We start from the raw sequence: 17,391 nt of genomic DNA on the forward strand, positions 1-17,391 counted from the left end.
CGCGAAGGGACCATGAGGTAGCTACTGCAGAGGATTCCACCTATAAAGAAATGTTAGAAATGACAGAAAGGGAATTTAGAATACACATGTTGCAAATAATGAAAGAAATGATGGAAACAATGAAGGAAACTGCTAATAAAATGGAAAATAACCAAAAGGAAATTCAAAAACAGAATCAAATAAGAGATGAACAATATGAAGAATATAAAAAGGATATAGCAGAGCTGAAGGAACTGAAACAGTCAATTAGGGAACTTAAAGATGCACTGGAAAGTATCACCAACAGGTTAGACCATGCAGAAGAAAGAATTTCAGAGGTAGAAGACAAAGTTTTTGAGATAACTCAGATAGTAAAAGAGGCAGAAAAGAAGAGAGAGAAAGCAGAACGTTCCCTGTCAGAACTATGGGACTTTATGAAGCGTTCCAACATACGAGTTATAGGAATTCCAGAAGGGGAAGAAGAATGCCCCAGAGGAATGGAAGCCATACTAGAAAATATTATAAAAGAAAATTTCCCAAATATCACCAAAGATTCTGACATACTGCTATCAGAGGGCTATCGGACCCCAGGTCGTCTCAACTCTAACCGAGCTTCTCCAAGACACATTGTGATGAACCTGTCCAAAGTCAAGACAAAAGAAAAGATTCTGCAAGCTGCCAGGAGTAAGCGCCAGTTGAACTACAGGGGCAAATCCATCAGAGTGACCGCAGACTTCTCTAATGAAACTTTCCAAGCAAGAAGACAATGGTCATCTACCTTTAATCTACTTAAACAGAACAATTTCCAGCCCAGAATTCTGTACCCTGCTAAGCTAAGCTTCAAAATTGATGGAGAAATCAAATAATTTACGGACATACAAACATTGAGGAAATTCGCCACAACAAGACCAGCCCTACAGGAAATACTTCAACCTGTTCTGTACACAGACCACCACAATGGATCAGCAGCAAAGTAAGAACTCAGAAATTAAAGGACAGAACCTAACCTCCACACTGAAGGCAAAAGATGAAACTAAGCAATGGACTCTCACAAAATAAGACGAATAGAATACTACCACACTTATCAATTATCTCAATAAATGTTAATGGCTTGAATTCCCCACTGAAGAGACATAGATTGGTTGACTGGATTAAAAAACACAAGCCATCCATTGGCTGTCTTCAAGAAACACACCTGGCTTCAAAAGACAAACTAAAGCTCTGAGTCAAGGGTTGGAAGACAATTTTTCAGGCAAATGGAATTCAGAAGAAAAGAGGAGTTGCAATCTTATTTTCAGATACATGTGGATTTAAAGCAACTAAAGTCAAAAAAGACAAAGATGGTCACTTTATATTGGTCAAGGGAAAAATACAACAAGAAGACATTTCAATTCTAAATATCTATGCACCCAATTTAAATGCTCCCAGATTCTTGAAACAGACCTTACTCAGTCTGAGCAATATGATATCTGATAATACCATAATAACAGGAGACCTTAACACTCCTCTTACAGAGCTGGACAGATCCTCTAAACAGAAATTAAACAAGGATATAAGAGATTTAAATGAGACCCTAGAACAACTGTGCTTGATAGACGCATATAGAACACTCCATCCCAAAGATAAAGAGTATACATTCTTCTCATCACCCCATGGAACATTCTCCAAAATTGATCATATCCTGGGAGACAAAACAAATATGAACAGAATGAAAAGAATTGAAATTTTACCTTGTATCTTCTCAGACCATAAGGCACTAAAGGTGGAACTCAACTCTAATAAAAATGCTCGACCCCACCCAAAGGCATGGAAATTAAACAATCTTCTGTTGAATAACAGATGGGTGCAGGAAGAAATAAAACAGGAAACCATTAACTTCCTTGAGCCTAACAACAATGAAGACACAAGCTACAAAAACCTGTGGGATACTGCAAAAGCAGTTTTGAGAGGAAAATTCATTGCTTTAGATGCCTACATTCGAAAAACAGAAAGAGAGCACATCAACAATCTCACAAGAGATCTTATGGAATTGGAAAAGGAAGAACAATCTAACCTAAACTCAGTAGAAGAAAAGAAATATCCAAAATCAAATCAGAGATCAATGAAATTGAAAACAAAAGAATCGTTCAGAAAATTAATGAAACAAGGAGTTGGTTTTTTGAAAAAATATATAAAATAGATAAACCATTTGCCAGACTAATGAGGAATAGAAAACTAAAATCTCTAGTAACCTAAATCAGAAATGATAAAGGGGAAATAACAACTGATCCCACAGAGATACAAGAGATCATCTCTGAATACTACCAGAAACTCTGTGCCCAGAAATTTGACAATGTGAAGGAAATGGATCAATATTTGGAATCACACCCTCTCCGTAGACTCAGCCAGGAAGAAATAGAGCTCCTGAACAGACCAATTTCAAACACTGAGATCAAAGAAACAATAAAAAAGCTTCCAACCAAAAAATGCCCTGGTCCAGATGGCTTCACCCCAGAATTCTATCAAACCTTCAAGGAAGAGCTTATTCCTGTACTTCAGAAATTATTCCAAAAATTGAGGAAGAAGGAATCTTCCCAAACACATTCTATGAAGCAAACATCACCCTGATAACAAAACCAGGAAAAGCCCCAAACAAAAAGGAGAATTTCAGACCAATCTCACTCATGAACATAGATGCAAAAATTCTCAACAAAATCCCAGCCAATAGATTACAGATGATCACCAAAAAAGTCATTCATCATGATCAAGTAGGCTTCATCCCAGGGATGCAAGGCTGGTTTAACATACGCAAGTCCATAAACATTATCCACCATATTAACAGAGGCAAAAATAAAGATCACATGATCCTCTCAATAGCTGCAGAAAAAGCATTTGATAAAATCCAGCATCCTTTTCTAATTAGAACACTGAAGAGTATAGGCATAGGTGGCACATTTCTAAAACGGATTGAAGCTGTCTATGACAAACCCATAGCCAATATTTTACTGAATGGAGTAAAACTGAAAGCTTTTCCTCTTAGAACTGGAACCAGACAAGGTTGTCCTCTGTCACCTTTACTATTCAACGCAGTGCTGGAAGTTCTAGCCAATACAATTAGGCAAGACAAGGAAATAAAGGGAATCCAAATGGGAGCAGAGGAGGTCAAACTCTCCCTCTTTGCTGACGACATGATCTTATACTTAGAGAACCCCAAAGACTCAACCTCAAGACTCCTAGAAGTCATCCAAAAATACAGTAATGTTTCAGGATATAAAATCAATGTCCACAAGTCAGTAGCCTTTGTGTACACCAATAACAGTCAAGATGAGAAGCTAATTAAGGACAAAACTCCCTTCGCCATAGTTTCAAAGAAAATGAAATACCTAGGATTATACCTAACGAAGGAGGTGAAGGACCTCTATAAAGAAAACTATGAAATCCTCAGAAAGGAAATAGCAGAGAATATTAACAAATGTAATAACATACCATTCTCATGGCTTGGAAGAATCAACATTGTTAAAATGTCTATACTTCCCAAAGCAATCTAACTATTCAATGCCATTCCTATCAAAATACAAACATCGTACTTTCAAGATTTGGAAAAAATGATTCTGCATTTTGTATGGAACCGGATAAAAACCCGTATAGCTAAGGCAGTTCTCTGTAACAAAAATAAAGCTGGGGGCATCAGCATACCAGATTTTAGGCTGTACTACAAAGCCATAGTGCTCAAGACAGCATGGTACTGGCACATAAGCAGAGACATAGACACTTGGAATCGAATTGAAAACCAAGAAATGAAACTAACATCTTACAACCACCTAATCTTTGATAAACCAAACAAGAACATACCTTGGGGGAAATACTCCCTATTCAATAAATGGTCTTGGGAGAACTGGATGTCTACATTTAAAAGACTGAAACTGGACCCACACCTTTCCCCACTCACAAAAATTGATTCAAGATGGATAAAGGACTTAAATTTAAGGCATGAAACAATAAAAATCCTCCAAGAAAGCATAGGAAAAACACTGGAAGATATTGGCCTGGGGAAAGACTTCATGAAGAAGACTGCCATGGCAATTGCAACAACAACAAAAATAAACAAATGGGACTTCATTAAACTGAAAAGCTCTGTACAGCTAAGGAGACAGTAACCAAAGCAAAGAGACAACCTACACAATGGGAAAGGATATTTGCATATTTTCAATCAGACAAAAGCTTGATAACTAGGATCTATAGAGAACTCAAATTAATCCACATGAAAAAAGCCAACAATCCCATATATCAATGGGCAAGAGACATGAGTAGAACTTTCTCTAAAGACGATAGACGAATGGCTAACAAACACATGAAAAAATGTTCATCATCTCTATATATTAGAGAAATGCAAATCAAAACGACCCTGAGATATCATCTAACCCCAGTGAGAATGGCCCACATCACAAAATCTCAAAACTACAGATGCTGGCATGGATGTGGAGAGAAGGGAACACTTTTACACTGCTGGTGGGACTGCAAACTAGTACAACTTTCTGGAAGGAAGTATGGAGAAACCTCAAAGCACTCAAGCTAGACCTCCCATTTGATCCTGCAATCCCATTACTGGGCATCTACCCAGAAGGAAAAAAATCATTTTATCATAGGGACACTTGTACTAGACTGTTTATTGCAGCTCAATTTACAATCGCCAAAATGTGGAAACAGCGTAAATGCCCACAAACCCAGGAATGGATTAACAAGCTGTGGTATATGTACCATGGAATACTATTCAGCCATTAAAAAAAATGGAGACTTTACATCCTTCGTTTTAACCTGGATGGATGTGGAAGACATTATTCTTAGTAAAGCATCACAAGAATGGAGAAGCATGAATCCTATGTACTCAATTTTGATATGAGGACAATTAATGACAATTATGGTTATGGGGTGGATATAGAAAGAGGGAAGGAGGGGGGGTGGGGCCATTGTGTGTGTCACACTTTATGGGGACAAGACATGATTGCAAGAGGGACTTTACCTAACAGTTGCAATCAGTGTAACCTGGCTTATTGTACCCTCATGAATCCCCAACAATAAAAAAAAAAAAAAGTTTAAAAAAAAAAAGAAAAGAAATAACTGAAGACGTTAACAAATGGAAAAACATACCACGCTCATGGCTGGGAAGAATCAACATTGTTAAAATGTGTATATTACCCAAAGCACTATATAATTTTAATGCAATTCCTATTAAAGCTCCATTGTTATATTTTAAATATCTTGAAAAAATAATACTTCATTTTATATGGAATCAGAAAAAACCTCGAATAGCCAAAACATTACTCAGCAATAAAAACACAGCAGGAGGAATCACGCTACCAGACCTGAGACTGTACTATAAATCGATAGTGATCAAAACAGCATGGTATTTGCACAAAAACAGAGAAGCAGATGTCTTGAACAGAATAGAGAACCAAGAGATGAATCCAGCTACTTATCGTTATTTAATCTTTGATGAGTCAATTAAATTATTCTTTTTTGTAATAAATTCTCTCATAGTGAAAAGGATGCCTGCCCACATCTTTAATTTCCAGCTAAGTATGGATAGAAAATAGGTACTATTTCTAGAATTTTTTTGTGACCTAGAATATTTAATTTAAAATTTCTGCATTTTTTTCTTGTAAATGCTCCCTACAAATTCTAAATACATAAAGTCTTCTTTCAATGTTCTACTAAAATGCATTATTATTCTAAGCTAAAATAATAATTTGAACAACTAAATACCTCACAGCTATTTTAATCTTTCCTAGTTTTCAAATTTCAAAATTCTAATATGAAACTGAAATACAGGCAGAAAACTACATCATAAGAAAAAAATAATGAAGAGGTCATCTCATTCTACAAACTGTAGCTAAGGTTCCTAAGTTTCAATATGTTAGACCATTTGTGTGTGTGTGTATGTATGTATGTGTGTAATGATTAAAAATTTACCAACTCCATGAACATTTTACTGTCACTTCCGTTGATTAACCTTCACCTGACCTCACTCCCTGAGGCAATTTTAAATTAAAACATAGAAACAAAATCTTCAGCCAAAAAGTGAGTTTATTAAAAATCAGGTATTAGAACGAATTCCTGGGAAGCAAATTAGCAAATTTTTCTGGTCATTTTACACAGATGGTTGTTATAAAAATTATTTCCCATTAAATATAACAACTGCTTGTGACTATTCAACTGGTACAAGAGCTCTGTTCACCGAGTCCAGGCCTAAACTTGGTGTTCTTCAGTTTTATCAGGCCTTCCTAGGGCAGTAAAATTATCACAAATAATATATAAATATAAGGAGAGAAAAGAAAGCATTATAATCATGTTAAGTGCTCTGCTGCAATGGAGCCAAAGAAAAAGATTTAAGCATTCATAGAACTTAACACTGCACTGTCCAGTGAAAATACTTTTTAGAGTATTTGTTTTAAAAGAATTTCTCCAAAATAATTTCTTTCGTAAAGCAAGTATCCAATGTACTGAAAACTAATATAAATCCAACAGAGGAACTAATGCATGCCCACACAAGGAAAAAACACAATTAATTTCAAGTTGAGGGGAGGGTAGAGAAGGTAGGAAGGGAGATTGGTGTGCTCCCACCTAGTGGGTGTAATGTAAGGGTATATAGTACACCTCCTTGGTGCAGGACACAGCTACAACTGACAAATGCAAACGTGGTAACTTGATCATTTGTACCCTCGTATTAATTTGAAATAAAAAATAATAATTTCTTTCCTACATCATGGAATTGAAAAATATTATTTTCTATTAAAATACTTTCCTGAAATAAATGAATTTTAGGCAATTTCCTATTATTTATCAGGATTAAAATCAAATGTTTGGATTTTCTTTACAAGGTTATTGCTTAAAATAATATATGACCAGTTACTTACCAATATTTCACATAGAAAGAAAGGATATGGGAAAAGAGAAAGAACAAATTTGCACACCAAAAATAAAAGGAAAATCTTTGAAAAGAATTAGAAAGGTGGCTGAGGGCCATGGCTTATGAGTATAATCCTAGCAGTCTGGGAGGGCTGAGGTAGGAGGAACACTTGAGCTCAGGAGTTTGATACCAGCCTGAGCAAGAGTGAGGTCCTCCATCTCTAGAAAAATTAGCTGGACGTTTTGGTGGGTGCCTGTAGTCCCAGCTACTTGGAAAGCTGAGGCAGGAAAATCACTTGTACCCAGGAGTTTGAGGTTGCTGTGAACTAAGCTGATGTCATGCCACTCTTTCCTGGAGGACAGTGAGACACAGCCTCAAAAAAGCAGCAAGAACAAGAACAAGAACAACAATAACAACAACAACTTTGGAGTTATTTTAACAGTTTCGTGCTTACTCTTTCAGCCTTCAAAATCTACATGGCCAAAAGAATCACCCTAGTTATAAGAATCATGCTAGTTATAAGGGGAAATTAAAACTTTACAATGGGAAGACTAAGCCATTGAAGCACTCTAATCAGAAATGACTCACCATCACTAATAGTGAACAACCAGAAAGTAAGTGCCTTTTGATGAAATGCAATATAAAGTATGAAGCAGCACCTATGTGATATACTTTCTAATGATACAGGACTCCACCACTGAGGGTTGGGTAGGGAACCCCCCTAATCTCTAGGCCTAGGTGAGCTCAGAAATCAGACCCCCATTTCCAGGCACAAACAGGCTGCCTTTTTTTCAGGACACAGCCTCTGGGCTCTAACAAGATCATGAAAAAGCAGCCTGAGATGGGTTTTTGGATGGTTCCACCTTGAGTAGGGAACACACCCTAATCCCTTCTCAGAGACAAAAACTGTAAGGACCTGATAACCTTGCCCTAGTGGAGGAAGAACTACATTCATTCATTTTTTTAAATTAAATCACAGCTGTGTACATTAACGCAATCATAGGGCACCAAACACTGGTTTTATATACCATTTGACATATTTTCATCATACTGGTTAACATAGCCTTCCTGGCATTTTCTTAGTTATTGTGTTGAGACATTTACACTCTACATCCAGTAAGTTTCACATGTACCCTTGTAAGATACTTTCCCCCTTGCAGAAGCTCTGGTGCTTTTTTAGTTCTTCTGTATTCCTTTCTGTCTAATTAAAATCCTATCTTACCAAGGATTTGTGGTCCGTGGGTTAATTCTTCAAATCCCCGAGCCCAAAGACCTACTGAGGAAGAAATTCTGGTATCATATTTGGGGGCTCATTGTCCGGGATTGAAGATCTGTGGCAAGCAATGAGACCACTTACTTCTATCCTACTGTTCTCTATAGTTATAATAATGGAGACTAATAATTTTGATGCCCGTCAGCCGGTGAAAGTGCATAGTGTGGCTGCTGACCTCCAAGTCATGGACCAGAGCTCCTGGGGAATGAACTTTCTAATTCCTCTTGGCTCCAAAAGAAAGGAGCAGAAGGGAATGTTAGAAGACTTTTGAAACTGTTCTGTATTCACTCCTCTTCTCTGGTCAAGATCAGAACAAAGATGTAGCACCCAGAGGCCCTGGAGTCCCCAGCAATGTTTCTGACCCCAGAACACTTGGAGGGCTTTCTGAAAAACATGCTCTCACAGATCTTTTATGATCTGTTCCTGTTTTCCATGGTCCCAAACTTTTCCTATTTATCTCTATAGACCTCTGTTGCTTTTCTCTCTCCTTGTAGTTTACATGCTTGGTTTGAATGTTGGTAAAGGATTGTTTTATATATTTATGGTACTGCCTCTTTCTAGTGTTTTTCAGATGTTATACATGTGTTTCAAAAATTTACTTTTCATTACCTTTCACTGCGAAATTAAATTCAATTGGCTTTTCCACATGTTTGAGAAAAAGCTAAATTATGAACAGTAGAGGCCAAAAAGTTGGCTCCAAACAAAGGGTAAAATAACTCCTCAACATGGCTTCTCTGGGCAACCAGGAGGCTATGTAGGTAAGCCTAAGGCAACCCCCTAGTCAAAAGTTTTCCCAAACCATAGGCTACAGTTCAGTCTCTTTGAAAGAAAAAAAAAAAAAAACTTCAAAAATTGAGAAAGGCAAGGAAAATAACCCCGGCTATTTGGTATTTTCTGCCCTATTGGTGTAAATGGAAGGGTTCAAAGTCATTCTGGGTTTCTGTAAGACTTTGCCTAGTGGTAGCTGGTTCTAATGCAAAAATTTCAGTGTCTCTCAGTGCTGAGTTTAATTATTGTTACTTTGCTAATGTTTGGGAGTGGAGGAAAGAAGGTTGGAAAGCATAACATTTAAGACCTGCTCATGGGTCGATGGGCACTTGGGCTTCTTCCATGACTTGGCAATTATGAATTGAGCTGCAATAAACAATTTGGTGCAAATATCTCTGTTGGAAAGTGATTTTTGATCTTTTGGATATACACCTAGTAGAGGAATCACAGGATCAACCCGCAGGTGTACTTTTAGATCCCTGAGTGTTCTCCAAACTTCTTCCTAAAAGGAACGTATTAGCTTGCATTCCCACCAGCAGTGCAGAAGTGTTCTCTTCTGTCTTTATCCATGCCAAGATCAGTAGTTTTGGTATTTTGTTATGTGGGCTACTCTTACTAGAATTAGATTATATCTCAAAGTGGTTTAGATTTGCATTTCTCTGATGATTAAAGATGATGAACATTTTTTCATGTGTCTGTAGCCCATGCACCTGTCTTCTTTAGAGAAGCTTCTGTTCAAGTCTCTTACTACAATGAAATGGGATCTCTTGTTATTCTCTTATTAATAAGTTTGACTTCTGTGTGGATGCTGGTTATCAAACCTTTGTTAGAAACATACCTGCAAATATCTTCTTCCATTCTGAGGGATGTCTTCTTGCTTGACTTACTGTGTTCTTGCCTGTCCAGAAGCTTTTTAGTTTTAATAAATTGTGATATATGTATACATGGAATACTATGCAGCACTAAGAAAAGATGGAGACTTTACCTCTTTTATGTTTACATGGATGGAGCTGGAACATATTCTTCTAAGTAAAATATCTCAAGAATGTAAGAAAAAGTATCCAATGTACTCAGTACATGTATGAACCAATTCATAGTTACTCACACTTTTTTTGCAAAAGATAGATCACAACTATAGCCCAGGATGAAGGAGAGAAGTGGAAGGAAATGGGAGGGGAGGGGAGAAGTTTGATAGAGGGAGGGTAAATGGTGGGACCACATCTATGGAGCATATTCCAAGGGTACAAGTCAAATCTATCAAGTATAGAATGTAAACATCTTAACATAATAATTAATAAATAAAGTGAAAGCTATATTAATTAGTTTAATGTAAGTAGTCAAATTGTACAAAAAACAGCATATTGTACATCATGAATACATAAATGTATTCATGATCTATATGTATATGACTTAATAAAAGAAAAAGAAAATTACCTGCTCATGATAAAATGCCTATTTTCCTTTGTTACTGGGAATTTAGAAAATGCTTGTAAAGATTATAAAGGGTTAAATGTCCAAGCACCACACAGCCATTTTCTCCAGGGCAGGGCTCATCCCCACTTTGATTGATACTCTGGGGCAGGCACAGAAAGAGACAGAATTTGCATCAGGTGGGACCAGGCTCCAAGATACCTGATTTCTCAGGCTGTGCTGCTGACAAGTAATAAGCACAGGAGAATCCAGGGGTACATAGCGCTACATTGGTAAGAGTAGCTAAATCCAGACAAGTGCAGGGGATGAGGAAGCCACTCTCCTCAAGGATTCTTCCCCAAGCATTGGAAGGATGCTTCCTTTTGGTTGGCCAGAAGGCTTCTTGGGTTGGTCCGAGGACTCTTTGATAACCCAGTAATACAGGGTGAGATTGATTAATACACTGGACATTTGTTCTTTCCCACAATGGGTAACATTTTATTGCAGAGAGAACACACTGCTTTCCTGTATTCTGAAGCACTGGGACCTGTTTGATCCCCAAACACTGAAAAAAGAATGTATGGTTTTCTTGTGTACCCAGGCCTGGCCTTAGTATCAACTGTCCAATGGTAAATATTGGCCACCAGAAGGTACTTTAAATTTCGATACCATTTTCTTTTCTTTTATTTATTGTCTTTTCTTCTTTTTTTTTTTTTTTTTCAGAGACAGAGTCTCACTTTGTCATCCTCGGTAGAGTGCCGTGGTGTCACAGCTCACATCAACCTCTGGCTCTTGGGCTTAAGCTATTCTCTTGCCTCATCCACCCAAGTAGCCCACCACAATTCCTGGCTATGTTTTTGTTGTTGTTGCAGTTTGGCCAGGGCAGGGTTCGAGCCCACCACCCTCGGTATGTGGGGCACCCTATTCACTGAGCCACAGGCGCCGCCCTATGAAACCATTTTCACTTAGATTTTTTTTGTAAACAAGAAGGAAAATGGTTTGACATGCCCTATGTTCAAGCTTTCTTTTTCCTCAGGGGGCAACCCCCAACTGTGTGAAACCTGTCAGATAGATTCAGCTTTCCTGGCTATAGTAACTTCCCCAAATGGTCAGGGATTCCTGAGGGAGATGCCATCACCACCTAGTTCAAAACTGCCATCTACTTCTCTCACACTTTTTTCCATGTGCTTGGAAAACCCCAGGAAAGAGGCTGCTCCAAGAGTTTCTTCTGGTCCTATTGGAACTCTCAGAATTCAACCGTATCCTTCTTTATGTCCCTTGGTTGAGACTGCATGCGGATGGTGAGAGCAAAAGTGCACAAGTACTCACTCCATTTTCTCTGGCAGATTTATTTATTTTATTTATTTATTTATTTGGGGTTTTTTTGCAGATTTGGCTGAAACTGGGCTTGAACCCGCCACCCCCTGTATGTGAGACCAGCACCCTACTCCTTAAGCCACAGGTGCTGCCCTTCTCTGGAAGATTTAAAACAAATCAAGGTTGATTTAGACAAGTTTTCCGATGACCCAGATAGGTATACAGATGTTCCCCAAGGGTTAGGACAAAGTTTGACGACTCATGGAGACATGTAATGCTACTACCAGATCAGACTTTAACTTTTATTTTATTTATTTATTTATTTATTTTTTGAGACAGAGCGTCAAGCTGTTCCCCTGGGTAGAGTGCCATGGCATCACAGCTCACAGTAACCTCCAACTCCTGGACTTAAGCAATTCTCCTGCCTCCACCTCCCAAGTAGCTCGGAATACATATGCCTGCCACAAAGCCCAGCTATTTTTGGGTTGCAGCAGTCATTGTTGTTTGGCGGGCCTGGGCTGGATTCGAACCCACCAGATCTGGTGTATGAGGCTGGCACCTTAGCTGCTTGAGCCACAGGCGCTGAGCCAGACTAACTTTTAATGAGAAAAATGAATTCTTAGATGAAGCTATAAAGTGGGGTGATTTGTAGTTCATGTCCAAAACTGATGGCAGTGTCTCCTGAGGAAAGGGACAGATACTCCATGGGAAGAGAGGCAGTTCCCTTTGAAGATCCCAAATGTGGCCCTGAGAAACAAGGTAACCTGTAGCATAAATGTTTTCTAACATGTATTCTGAAAGGTTTATGTCGATCCAAGAAAAAAACCTATGAACTATTCTAAGTTGTTTACTATTTACTAGTAACAAAATGAGATTCACTCAGCCTTTCTGTTTTTTTTTATTATTATTGTTAAATCATAGCTGTTTACATTAATGCAATTATGGGGTACAATGTGCTGGTTTTATATACAATTAGAAATATTTCCATCAATCTGGTTAACATAGCCTTCAGCACATTTTCTTAGTTATTAGTTTAAGACATATATATTCTACACTTAGTAGATTTAACTTGTACCCTTGTAAAATGCACCATAGGTGTGGTCCCAAGAATTACCCTCCTTCCACCCATCCTCTCTCCCCTCCTCTTTCCCCTTCTTCTTGGCTATATTTGGGTTATAGCTTTCATATGAATGTATGGGTGTTTATAAATTGGTTTCATAGTAGGGCTGAGTACCTTGGATAATTCTTCTTCCATTCTTGAGATAATTTGCTAAGACTATGTTCCACCTCCATCCATGTAAACATGAAAGAGGTAAATTCTCCATCTTTTTTAAGGCTGCATAGTATTCCATGGTGTACACATACCAGAATTTACTAATACATTCATGGGTCAATGGGCACTTGGGCTTCATCCATGACTTAGTAATTATGAATTGAGCTGCAATAAACATTCTGGTGCAAATATATTTGTGTGTATAAAGTGATTTTAATTACAGGATCGAAGGGCAGATCTATTTTTATATCCCTAAGTGATATCCAAACATCTTTCCAAAAGGAATGTATCAGTTTGCATTCTCACCAGCAGTGAGAATGGTTCCCTTTTCTCTACATCCATGCCAACATCTCTGGCTTTGGGATTTTGTGATGTGGTCATCAAAAAATCTTACTGGAGTTAGATAATATCTCAAAGTGGTTTTGAATTGCATTTCCCTGATGATTAAGGATGATGAACATTTTTTCATGTCTGTAGGCTGTGCACCTGTCTTCTTCAGAGACGTTTCTCTTCAAGTCCCTTGCCCACATGGAGATGGGATCACTTGCTCTTTTCTTGCTAATATGTTTGAGTTCTCTGTGGATTCTGGTAATTAAACCTTTGTCAGAAATATAACCTGAAAATATCTTCTCCCCTCAGCCTTTATTAAGTGGCTTAGGGAGGTGAAGAGGAACACACCCAGTTAACACCAGACTCCTTAGAGGGGCAAATTGTTTTTAAAAAATAAATTTATCATTCAAGAAGCCCCAGACATTTGAGGAAAACTCCAGAAATTGTCTCTAGGCCCAAATCATAATCTGGAGGTTCTTCTAAAAATGGCCACTGTGGTTTTTTAAAACCAAGATCAGGACAAAGAGGAAAAAAAAGTAAGAAGGGTTAGAAAAAAAAAAAAATGACAGCTCTGGTAATGGCACTCTGACAAAAAGGCACCATTTAGGGGTAGAGGGAAGCCAGAGGAGCTAAGAGCAAGTGCTTCCAATGTGGACAGACTGGCCACTTCTGGAAAGACTGCTCCCAGCAGCACCACTGGCTGGGCAAGCCACCTGGCCCCTGTCCAGAAAACAAAAGTGACCACTGTAGAGTAGCCTGTCCTCTGGCCTATGCCTCCTGGGATAGTAATCCCATTAGCACCCAAACTCTACACTTAGTGAACTTCAATCTTTTCATTTTGGTTTAGAAAGTACCTATCAAATGGCTAAAGCTCTCTTTAGTGGAAAAACTTATTTAAAACTACAAAACAGATAATAAGAACTTGTGATACATGTCAAATAAACAATCCTTCAAATCACTGTCTAGCTCACAGGGGTATACAAAAACAAGGTAAATATCCAGGTGAAGACTGGCAAATAGATTTTACTAATCTCCCTAAAGTACATGTTGTACAATATATGCTAGTACTTGTGGATACCTTTACTAATTGGGTTGAAGCATTCCCTTGCAGGACAGAAAAGGCCTGGGAAGTTCTAACGAATTTAGTACATGAAATTATTCCCAGGTTTGCAGGGTCCTCTGGCAGTCGCAATTGAGGGAAGATCAGGGCCAGCCCAACCTCGTCCCAGGGGCTGAGCAGGATGGCGAGTGTCGGTGGCTCGAAGAAAACCACATGGAGCTGGGAGGCTGTCAAAACAGGATCTCACCTTTATTGTAACATGCTGCAATATTTATACACTTTGGCTAGGGAGCAAAAGGCAGAAGCAGGAAGGAGGGGGTACGTAAAATGAGGTGACAGGCTTCAAGCCAATAAAATCTAACCCCGTCACCTGTATCCAGGCAGAGGCTGTTTCAGGTCGGGTCTTGCTGAGTCACTCCTATGCGGAAGTGCGCGGACAGCACAAACTCGACTCAGGCTTAGGAAGTTCCTCTAGGCCTCAAGTAGACCTTGCCCACGCGAGAAGGCCCAATAACTCCCCCTTTTGTTTTTGTACAATACTACAGTTACTGGCTATACATAGTCCCTGTCTTAGGTTATCCACTTTCGCACTCTCAGTCTTACCTGTCATCGGGATGTAAACATCTGAGGTTTGTTCCCTGTCTTAGGTTGACTGATTACAGAGGGAACTTACCCGTCATTGGGCACTACGACATCAGTTTATCAGGGAACCTCTCCATGTCCTGTCTTAGGTTGTCCCAGTTCGTCTGGGATCTTACCCATCATGGGAAACACGGAGGGAAGGGGTCATTGGTAAGAGTCAGCCTCTCAGTTAATGAGTCAGTGGTAGTGGACATGGACCTGATTTAAATGTATTGGCTCTATTCTACTTTGGATAAACCGGGTGATTTTATTAATAATGCAAGGTACAAAAACAAGAAGTAACATGAGTGATACAAAGGGGCCGAGTAAGGGGAGAAAGTAGGGTAGCAAGCCATGTAGACCAGTCCATAGAGGATTTTCAAGGAGTTCCTTCTTACTTCTTTCTAAGTTTTCTTGAAGGGCTCTAATTTTGTTTTGGATGATTCCAGATTTATTAGCATAAAAACAGCATTTCTCCTGTAAAAATAAACAAATGCCTCCCTTTTCAGCAGTTAATAAATCTAACCCCCGTCTATTTTGTAACACTACTTCAGCTAGTGAATCAAGCTGTTGTTGTAAATCAAGAATGGTATCTGATAGGAGCTGAACATCATTGATTAATTGAAGAGAGAGTTTTTGATGGAATTGGACATAAGGCCCAGTCCTGTGGCTCTCATAGCCACTCCTGCGGTGATCCCTAACCCAACAAGGAGAGGGATCAAGTGAATTGCTCTCTTGGCCCTCCCCCCAATGTGGTCAAACGCCGGTATGGGGAGGGGCTTGGTTCTACATCAAGTGTTAACAGGGCATAAGCACACAAACTTGTCCAATTGACCGGCAAAAAACTATAAGCTAATCCTCCCCCGCAAACAAAAACCATGCCAAACGTGGGGCAAAATGGGCCATCAGCTTCTGGAGTAGAATTTGAAAAACAGTACGAAAGGGGGATTTGTCCAAGATCGACTCTGGACACATTTGGGTAAGGGCTGGCCCAAACACATGCTCCTGGAAACGAGGGGTATACTTGTATTTGAATAGGGGGTACCAATGTACAATTGAAAGCTGCACTAGAATATTTGCCAATGGATGAATTAGTGATTATAGCTATGGGTTGAGGGGGGGCCAGTGCATAAACACAACCAACAATCTTCAGTGAGGGTGGGAGCTGTACTATTTAAAAGGGAAAAGGTGAGACTAAGGACATCCTCAGTAAGGGGGTCAAGGGCCAAATTGCCTCACCTCTCGGGTAAAACTAATGGGTGATAACTGAGCTTAGGGTATCTGGACTTAAGATCCTATTCTATCATCTTTTGGACTCTAGCTTTCCAGATGTGGTCCTGTAACCCCACCCATCAGTGTACCCGATGGGCGCCTCTAAATTCCAGCATACAGTTTGTCCAGCATTCCCAGGACCGGAAGCAGTAGCTAAGTTGCCTGTCCCTGTGGATGAACTAGGGGCCCCTGCTTGTTTTCTGACAGTTGTCCAATAGGTTTGGTTGTTAGAGGTGCACTGCTGGGCCTGATCATAAGAGGCAGCAAGCATAGTCAAGTGGAATACAGTGCATTCGGGAGGGCAAGGACCTGGCCTCCCTCCCACTGAGGGTATAATCTTCGGTTTAGGTACACAGTACCAGCCGGCAGTAGCGCCTGTAGGTTGTGCTACGAGGTGGTGATATGCTAACTTGTCTCCACAGTTGACTGTGGAGAGTGTCTGGCCTAATCCTACCAATCCAGCTGGGAGGGCGAAACTGTTCCTGTGGAACAGCCACAAGGATTACCGTACATCCTCTGCAGGAGTGCTTTGGTGGCAGTGGTATCATCAAGCCCCTGCTCGCTGGCGTGGATGAATATCATCAATAGGGAGAGGAACAAAGGTGTCAGCATCTGCATCCTCATTTTGAGCAGTATCTGGGGAAAAAATAGGAGGGGGGGTCTCAGGGGTGTCAGACTCCCTGGACGAAGGGTGATCAGTGTGTTCCGGCTGGGACAAATATTTGAGATTGCATGCCAGAATACAAATAGGTCTGTTTTCAGTTTGTGGGAAAACACACCCAAATCCTCTCCCTGCTGTAAGCAGGGGGTCCGGGCCTCTCCATGCTCCCATGAGCGGGTCCTGCCATCTGACCCAAATGGAACTGTAGGTGACTGCAGAAGACCAGTGTTTTGAAACGGAGAGAGATGTGAGTCATCTCTGGAAAAATTCAAAATATTTAATGTGAATAATGCCTTCTTGAGTTGATCATATGAGGGTATTGACTCCCCCTTTTGTTTTTGTAATTGGCTCTTAAGGGTTTGGTTGAATCTTTCTACAATTGCTTGTCCTTGGGGGCTATAGGGTATACCAGTGGAGTGAGAAATTTTCCAAGTTTGGAGAAAAGTAGTAAAAGGTTTATTTGTGAATCAGGGACTGTTATTGGTTTTGATTTGGTTGGGTAGGCCTAATGTGGCAAAACATTGGAGCATATGGCTTATAG

The sequence above is a fragment of the Nycticebus coucang genome, chromosome X (genome assembly GCF_027406575.1).
Source record: "Nycticebus coucang isolate mNycCou1 chromosome X, mNycCou1.pri, whole genome shotgun sequence".
Taxonomy (NCBI): Eukaryota; Metazoa; Chordata; class Mammalia; order Primates; family Lorisidae; genus Nycticebus; species Nycticebus coucang.